The sequence below is a fragment of the Oncorhynchus keta genome, chromosome 24 (genome assembly GCF_023373465.1).
Source record: "Oncorhynchus keta strain PuntledgeMale-10-30-2019 chromosome 24, Oket_V2, whole genome shotgun sequence".
In the NCBI taxonomy this organism is placed as follows: domain Eukaryota; kingdom Metazoa; phylum Chordata; class Actinopteri; order Salmoniformes; family Salmonidae; genus Oncorhynchus; species Oncorhynchus keta.
In genome coordinates, this window is record NC_068444.1 from 18,117,095 (window position 1) to 18,126,928 (window position 9,834).

General features: G+C 38.8%; 1 pseudogene; it reads left to right on the plus strand.

Moving 5' to 3' along the window:
* The window catches only part of LOC118377711 (metal transporter CNNM4-like), a 33,529-nt pseudogene extending 24,800 nt beyond the window's left edge, over window positions 1-8,729 (plus strand).
* The last annotated feature ends 1,105 nt before the right edge of the window (window positions 8,730-9,834 follow it).

A 9,834-nucleotide genomic window follows, 5' to 3' on the forward strand; every position in this document is an offset into this window, starting at 1 on the left:
GGAGGGTGATGATGATGTGTTGATACTGTATTTGTGGAGTGTGATGATGATGATGTGTTGATACTGTATTTGTGGAGTGTGATGATGATGTGTTGATACTGTATTTGTGGAGTGTGTTGATGATGATGTGTTGATACTGTATTTGTGGAGTGTGTTGATGATGTGTTGATACTGTATTTGTGGAGTGTGATGATGATGTGTTGATACTGTATTTGTGGAGTGTGTTGATGATGTGTTGATACTGTATTTGTGGAGTGTATTGATGATGATGTGTTGATACTGTATTTGTGGAGTGTGTTGATGATGATGTGTTGATACTGTATTTGTGGAGTGTGATGATGATGTGTTGATGATGATGTGTTGATACTGTATTTGTGGAGGGTGATGATGATGTGTTGATACTGTATTTGTGGAGTGTGATGATGATGTGTTGATACTGTATTTGTGGAGTGTGATGATGATGTGTTGATACTATATTTGTGGAGTGTGATGATGATGATGATGTGTTGATACTGTATTTGTGGAGTGTGGTGATGTGTTGATACTGTATTTGTGGACTGTGTTGATGATGATGTGTTGATGATGATGTGTTGATACTGTATTTGTGGCCTGTGTTGATGATGATGATATATTGATACTGTATTTGTGGAGTGTGTTGATGATGTGTTGATACTGTATTTGTGGCCTGTGTTGATGATGTGTTGATACTGTATTTGTGGACTGTGTTGATGATGATGATATATTGATACTGTATTTGTGGAGTGTGTTGATGATGTGTTGATACTGTATTTGTGGACTGTGTTGATGATGATGATGATATATTGATACTGTATTTGTAGAGTATGATGATGATATATTGACACTGTATTTGTGGAGTGTGTTGATGATGATGTGTTGATACTGTATTTGTGGCCTGTGTTGATGATGTGTTGATACTGTATTTGTGGAGTGTGTTGATGATGATGTGTTGATACTATATTTGTGGAGTGTGTTGATGATGATGTGTTGATACTGTATTTGTGGACTGTGTTGATGTGTTGATACTGTATTTGTGGACTGTGTTGATGATGATGTGTTGATACTGTATTTGTGGACTGTGTTGATGATGATGTGTTGATACTGTATTTGTGGAGTGTGATGATGTGTTGATACTGTATTTGTGGACTGTGTTGATGATGTGTTAATACTGTATTTGTGGAGTGTGATGATGTGTTGATACTATATTTGTGGAGTGTGTTGATGATGTGTTGATACTGTATTTGTGGAGTGTGTTGATGATGATGTGTTGATACTGTATTTGTGGAGTGTGTTGATAATGATGTGTTGATACTATATTTGTGGAGTGTGTTGATGATGTGTTGATACTATATTTGTGGAGTGTGTTGATGATGTGTTGATACTGTATTTGTGAGTGTGTTGATGATGTGTTGATACTGTATTTGTGGAGTGTGTTGATGATGATGTGTTGATACTGTATTTGTGGACTGTGTTGATGATGTGTTGATACTGTATTTGTGGAGTTTGATGATGATGTGTTGATACTGTATTTGTGGAGTTTGATGATGATGTGTTGATACTGTATTTGTGGAGTTTGATGATGATGTGTTTATACTGTATTTGTGAGTGTGTTGATGTGTTGATACTGTATTTGTGGAGTGTGTTGATGATGATGTGTTGATACTGTATTTGTGGCCTGTGTTGATGATGTGTTGATACTGTATTTGTGGAGTGTGTTGATGATGATGTGTTGATACTATATTTGTGGAGTGTGTTGATGATGTGTTGATACTATATTTGTGGAGTGTGTTGATGATGATGTGTTGATACTGTATTTGTGGAGTGTGTTGATGATGTGTTGATACTGTATTTGTGGAGTGTGTTGATGATGTGTTGATACTGTATTTGTGGAGTGTGTTGATGATGTGTTGATACTGTATTTGTGGAGTGTGTTGATGATGATGTGTTGATACTGTATTTGTGGAGTGTGTTGATGATGTGTTGATACTGTATTTGTGGAGTGTGTTGATGATGATGTGTTGATACTGTATTTGTGGAGTGTGTTGATGATGTGTTGATACTGTATTTGTGGAGTGTGTTGATGATGTGTTGATACTGTATTTGTGGAGTGTGTTGATGATGTGTTGATACTGTATTTGTGGAGTGTGTTGATGATGTGTTGATACTGTATTTGTGGAGTGTGTTGATGATGATGTGTTGATACTGTATTTGTGGAGTTTGATGATGATGTGTTGATACTGTATTTGTGGAGTGTGTTGATGTGTTGATACTGTATTTGTGGACTGTGTTGATGATGTGTTGATATTGAATTTGTGGAGTGTGTTGATGATGATGTGTTGATACTGTATTTGTGGAGTGTGTTGATGATGATGTGTTGATACTGTATTTGTGGACTGTGTTGATGATGATGTGTTGATACTGTATTTGTGGACTGTGTTGATGATGTGTTGATATTGAATTTGTGGAGTGTGTTGATGATGATGTGTTGATACTGTATTTGTGGAGTGTGATGATGATGTGTTGATACTGTATTTGTGGACTGTGTTGATAATGATGTGTTGATACTATATTTGTGGAGTGTGTTGATGATGATGTGTTGATACTGTATTTGTGGACTGTGTTGATGATGATGTGTTGATACTGTATTTGTGGACTGTGTTGATGATGATGTGTTGATACTATATTTGTGGAGTGTGTTGATGATGATGTGTTGATACTGTATTTGTGGAGTGTGATGATGATGTGTTGATACTGTATTTGTGGACTGTGTTGATAATGATGTGTTGATACTATATTTGTGGAGTGTGTTGATGATGATGTGTTGATACTGTATTTGTGGACTGTGTTGATGATGATGTGTTGATACTGTATTTGTGGACTGTGTTGATGATGATGTGTTGATACTATATTTGTGGAGTGTGTTGATAATGATGTGTTGATACTATATTTGTGGACTGTGTTGATGATGATGTGTTGATACTGTATTTGTGGACTGTGTTGATGATGATGTGTTGATACTATATTTGTGGAGTGTGTTGATGATGATGTGTTGATACTGTATTTGTGGACTGTGTTGATGATGATGTGTTGATACTGTATTTGTGGACTGTGTTGATAATGATGTGTTGATACTATATTTGTGGAGTGTGTTGATAATGATGTGTTGATACTATATTTGTGGATTGTGTTGATGATGATGTGTTGATACTGTATTTGTGGAGTGTGATGATGATGTGTTGATACTGTATTTGTGGACTGTGTTGATAATGATGTGTTGATACTATATTTGTGGAGTGTGTTGATGATGTGTTGATACTGTATTTGTGGAGTGTGTTGATGATGATGTGTTGATACTATATTTGTGGACTGTGTTGATGATGTGTTGATACTGTATTTGTGGAGTGTGTTGATAATGTGTTAATACTGTATTTGTGGAGTGTGATGATGATGATGTGTTGATGATGATGTGTTGATACTGTATTTGTGGAGTGTGATGATGATGTGTTGATACTGTATTTGTGGAGTGTGTTGATGATGATGTGTTGATACTATATTTGTGGAGTGTATTGATGATGATGTGTTGATACTGTATTTGTGGAGTGTGTTGATGATGATGTGTTGATACTATATTTGTGGAGTGTGATGATGATGTGTTGATACTGTATTTGTGGAGTGTGATGATGATGTGTTGATGATGATGTGTTGATACTGTATTTGTGGAGTGTGATGATGATGTGTTGATACTGTATTTGTGGAGTGTGATGATGATGTGTTGATACTATATTTGTGGAGTGTGATGATGATGATGATGTGTTGATACTGTATTTGTGGAGTGTGTTGATGATGTGTTGATACTGTATTTGTGGAGTGTATTGATGATGATGTGTTGATACTGTATTTGTGGAGTGTGTTGATGATGTGTTGATACTGTATTTGTGGAGTGTGATGATGATGTGTTGATACTGTATTTGTGGAGTGTGTTGATGATGTGTTGATACTGTATTTGTGGAGTGTATTGATGATGATGTGTTGATACTGTATTTGTGGAGTGTGTTGATGATGATGTGTTGATACTGTATTTGTAGAGTGTGATGATGATGATGATATATTGATACTGTATTTGTGGCCTGTGTTGATGATGTGTTGATACTGTATTTGTGGAGTGTGATGATGATGATGTGTTGATACTGTATTTGTGGAGTGTGATGATGATGATGTGTTGATACTATATTTGTAGAGTGTGTTGATGATGATGTCTTGATACTGTATTTGTGGAGTGTGTTGATGATGATGTGTTGATACTGTATTTGTGGAGTGTGATGATGATGTGTTGATACTGTATTTGTGGAGTGTGTTGATGATGTGTTGATACTGTATTTGTGGAGTGTGATGATGATGTGTTGATACTGTATTTGTGGAGTGTGTTGATGATGATGTGTTGATACTGTATTTGTGGAGTGTGATGATGATGTGTTGATGATGATGTGTTGATACTGTATTTGTGGAGGGTGATGATGATGTGTTGATACTGTATTTGTGGAGTGTGATGATGATGTGTTGATACTGTATTTGTGGAGTGTGATGATGATGTGTTGATACTATATTTGTGGAGTGTGATGATGATGATGATGTGTTGATACTGTATTTGTGGAGTGTGGTGATGATGTGATGATGATAATGTGTTGATACTGTATTTGTGGAGTGTGTTGATGATGATGTGTTGATACTGTATTTGTGGAGTGTGATGATGATGTGTTGATGATGATGTGTTGATACTGTATTTGTGGAGTGTGATGATGATGTGTTGATACTATATTTGTGGAGTGTGTTGATGATGATGTGTTGATACTGTATTTGTGGAGTGTGATGATGATGTGTTGATGATGATGTGTTGATACTGTATTTGTGGAGTGTGTTGATGATGATGTGTTGATACTGTATTTGTGGAGTGTGATGATGATGTGTTGATGATGATGTGTTGATACTGTATTTGTGGAGTGTGATGATGATGTGTTGATACTATATTTGTGGAGTGTGTTGATGATGTGTTGATACTGTATTTGTGGAGTGTGATGATGATGATGTGTTGATACTGTATTTGTGGAGTGTGATGATGATGTGTTGATACTATATTTGTGGAGTGTGATGATGATGTGTTGATACTGTATTTGTGGAGTGTGATGATGATGTGTTGATACTATATTTGTGGAGTGTGATGATAATGTGTTGATACTGTATTCGTGGAGTGTGATGATCAAATCAAATCAAATTTATTTATATAGCCCTTCGTACATCAGCTGATATCTCAAAGTGCTGTACAGAAACCCAGCCTAAAACCCCAAACAGCAAGCATTGCAGGTGTAGAAGCACGGTGGCTAGGAAAAACTCCTAGAAAGGCCAAAACCTAGGAAGAAACCTAGAGAGGAACCAGGCTATGTGGCTATGATGATGTGTTGATACTGTATTTGTGGAGTGTGTTGATGATGATGTGTTGATACTGTATTTGTGGAGTGTGTTGATGATGTGTTGATACTGTATTTGTGGAGTGTGATGACAATGTGTTGATACTGTATTTGTGGAGTGTGATGATGATGTGTTGATACTGTATTTGTGGAGTGTGTTGATGATGATGTGTTGATACTGTATTTGTGGAGTGTGTTGATGATGTGTTGATACTGTATTTGTGGAGTGTGTTGATGATGTGTTAATACTGTATTTGTGGAGTGTGTTGATGATGTGTTGATACTGTATTTGTGGAGTGTGTTGATGATGTGTTGATACTGTATTTGTGGAGTGTGTTGATGATGTGTTGATACTGTATTTGTGGAGTGTGTTGATGATGATGTGTTGATACTGTATTTGTGGAGTGTGTTGATGATGATGTGTTGATACTGTATTTGTGGAGTGTGTTGATGATGATGTGTTGATACTGTATTTGTAGAGTATGATGATGATATATTGACACTGTATTTGTGGAGTGTGTTGATGATGATGTGTTGATACTGTATTTGTGGAGTGTGATGATGATGTGTTGATACTGTATTTGTGGAGTGTGATGATGATGTGTTGATACTGTATTTGTAGAGTGTGATGATGATGATGATATATTGACACTGTATTTGTGGAGTGTGTTGATGATGATATGTTGATACTGTATTTGTGGAGTGTGATGATGATGTGTTGATACTGTATTTGTGGAGTGTGATGATGATGTGTTGATACTGTATTTGTGGAGTGTGATGATGATGTGTTGATACTGTATTTGTGGAGTGTGTTGATGATGATGTGTTGATACTGTATTTGTGGCCTGTGTTGATGATGTGTTGATACTGTATTTGTGGAGTGTGATGATGATGATGTGTTGATACTATATTTGTGGAGTGTGTTGATGATGATGTGTTGATACTGTATTTGTGGAGTGTGTTGATGATGATGTGTTGATACTGTATTTGTAGAGTATGATGATGATATATTGACACTGTATTTGTGGAGTGTGATGATGATGTGTTGATACTGTATTTGTGGAGTGTGATGATGATGATGTGTTGATACTATATTTGTGGAGTGTGTTGATGATGATGTGTTGATACTGTATTTGTGGAGTGTGGTGATGATGATGTGTTGATACTGTATTTGTGGAGTGTGATGATGATGATGTATTGATACTGTATTTGTGGAGTGTGTTGATGATGATGTGTTGATACTGTATTTGTGGAGTGTGATGATGATGATGTGTTGATACTATATTTGTGGAGTGTGTTGATGATGATGTGTTGATACTGTATTTGTGGAGTGTGTTGATGATGATGTGTTGATACTGTATTTGTGGAGTGTGTTGATGATGATGTGTTGATACTGTATTTGTGGAGTGTGATGATGATGATGTGTTGATACTGTATTTGTGGAGTGTGTTGATGATGATGTGTTGATACTGTATTTGTGGAGTGTGATGATGATGTGTTGATACTGTATTTGTGGAGTGTGTTGATGATGATGTGTTGATACTGTATTTGTGGAGTGTGTTGATGATGTGTTGATACTGTATTTGTGGAGTGTGATGATGATGTGTTGATACTGTATTTGTGGAGTGTGTTGATGATGATGTGTTGATATTGTATTTGTGGACTGTGTTCCTGTCTCCTAGATCTCGAGGAACCACTACCAGAATGCACTAACAGCCAGTCTTATGGACTGTGTACCCCAGACCCCAGATCCTGAGGGGAGAACGACACACGCACACAGAGGACAACACTGGACCGCTCACCTCACAGCTCAATGAAAGGAGTTGCATAGTCCGTAAGTTGTGTGTGTGTGTGTGTGTGTGTGTGTGTGTGTGTGTGTGTGTGTGTGTGTGTGTGTGTGTGTGTGTGTGTGTGTGTGTGTGTGTGTGTGTGTGTGTGTGTGTGTGTGTGTGTGTGTGTGTGTGTGTGTGTGTGTGTGTGTGTGTGAGAGAGAGAGACCTCTCATTGAATTGGTGGTCTGTCCTCTCTGTTATTGAGTTAAACCATGGAGGGAATCGATCATGATGCAGACGTGTCCAGCATGATAACCATCTTGTGAGTGTGAGTTGTAAATACCTCACTGTTTGCAGCTAATGGGTCATTTGAGAAATCTTCTATCTGAAGATAGATCTACACTTCTATGAACAGAAGGGGTTGGAAGGATGGGACAAGGGGGGGAGATTTGGAGACTGAAAACGGGTTACCAATTCACTGAGATGCAGCCTCTGTCCTGATTCTCACAATAGTACTATGTCTCCCTCTCCAGGCAGTAAGTCAGATGGACAAAGGAGCCCCAGTGACTCAGTGTTTCTACGGATGGATGACATTCCCTACATCCGAGAGGACAGACCGGAAGACTGTCAGGAAGACCAACCAGAGGAGCCACCAGAAGACAGGCAAGAAGACCAGCAGGTAGAATGTCCAGAAGAACAGCTGGAAGACAGGCAAGAAGACCAGCAGGTAGAATGTCCAGAAGACCAGCAGGAAGACAGGCAAGAAGACCAGCAGGTAGAATGTCCAGAAGAACAGCTGGAAGACAGGCAAGAAGACCAGCAGGTAGAATGTCCAGAAGAACAGCTGGAAGACAGGCAAGAAGACCGGCAGGTAGAATGTCCAGAAGAACAGCTGGAAGACAGGCAAGAAGACCAGCAGGTAGAATGTCCAGAAGAACAGCTGGAAGACAGGCAAGAAGACCAGCAGGTAGAATGTCCAGAAGAACAGCTGGAAGACAGGCAAGAAGACCAGCAGGTAGAATGTCCAGAAGAACAGCTGGAAGACAGGCAAGAAGACCGGCAGGTAGAATGTCCAGAAGAACAGCTGGAAGACAGGCAAGAAGACCGGCAGGTAGAATGTCCAGAAGAACAGCTGGAAGACAGGCAAGAAGACCAGCAGGTAGAATGTCCAGAAGAACAGCTGGAAGACAGGCAAGAAGACCGGCAGGTAGAATGTCCAGAAGAACAGCTGGAAGACAGGCAAGAAGACCAGCAGGTAGAATGTCCAGAAGAACAGCTGGTAGAATGTCCAGAAGAACAGCTGGAAGACAGGCAAGAAGACCAGCAGGTAGAATGTCCAGAAGACCAGCAGGTAGAATGTCCAGAAGAACAGCTGGTAGAATGTCCAGAAGAACAGCTGGTAGAATGTCCAGAAGAACAGCTGGTAGAATGTCCAGAAGAACAGCTGGAAGACAGGCAAGAAGACCGGATGAAATAGCAACTGGAAAGCCAAGAAGGGAATGGTGAGGAGACCTGTGTTATATTACACCCAGTTTACATTGATACACCGTGAGTGTGAGTTGTAAACTTCTATAGCTGTTATATACAGTTGAAGTCGGAAGTTTACATACACTTTAGCCAAATAAATTTAAACTCAGTTTTCACAATTCCTGACATTTAATCCTAGTAAAAATTCCCCGTCTTAGGTCAGTTAGGATCACCACTTTATTTTAAGAATGTAAAATGTCAGAATAATAGCGAGAGAATTATTTATTTCAGCTTTTATTTCTTTTATCACATTCCCAGTGGGATAGAAGTTTACATACACTCAATTCGTATTTGGTAGCATTGCCTTCAAACGTTTCGAGTAGCCTTCCACAAGCTTCCCACATTAAGTTGGGTGAATTTTGGGTCATTCCTCCTGACAGAGCTGGTGTAACTGAGTCAGGTTTGTAGGCCTCCTTACTCACACATGCTTTGTCAGTTCTGCACACACATTTTCTATAGGATTGAGGTCAGGGCCTTATGATGGACACTCCAATACCTTCACTTTGTTGTCCTTAAGCCATTTTGCCACAACTTTGGAAGTATGCTTGGGGTCATTGTCCATTTGGAAGAACCATTTTGCGACCAAGCTTTAACTTCCTGACTGATGTCATGAGATGTTGCTGAACAGCCTTTCAGGTTATGCCGATATAGGACTCGTTTTTACTGTGGATGTAGATACTTTTGTACCTGTTTCCTCCATCATCTTCACAAGGACCTTTGCTGTTGTTCTGGGATTTATTTGTACTTTTCGCACCAAAGTACGTTCATCTCTAGGAGACAGAAAACGTCTCCTTCCTGAGCGGCATGGCAGCTGCGTGGTCCCATGGTGTTTATACTTGTACTATTGTTTGTACAGATGAACGTGGTACCTTCAGACGTTTGGAAATTGCCCCCAAGGATGAACCAGATTTATGGAGGTTACAATTAGTTTTCTGAGGTCTTGGCTGATTTCTTTGGATTTTCCCACAATGTCAAAGAAAGAGGCACTGAGTTTTAAGGTAGGCCTTGACTCAAATTATGTAAATTAGCCTATCAGAAGCTTGTAAAGCCATGAC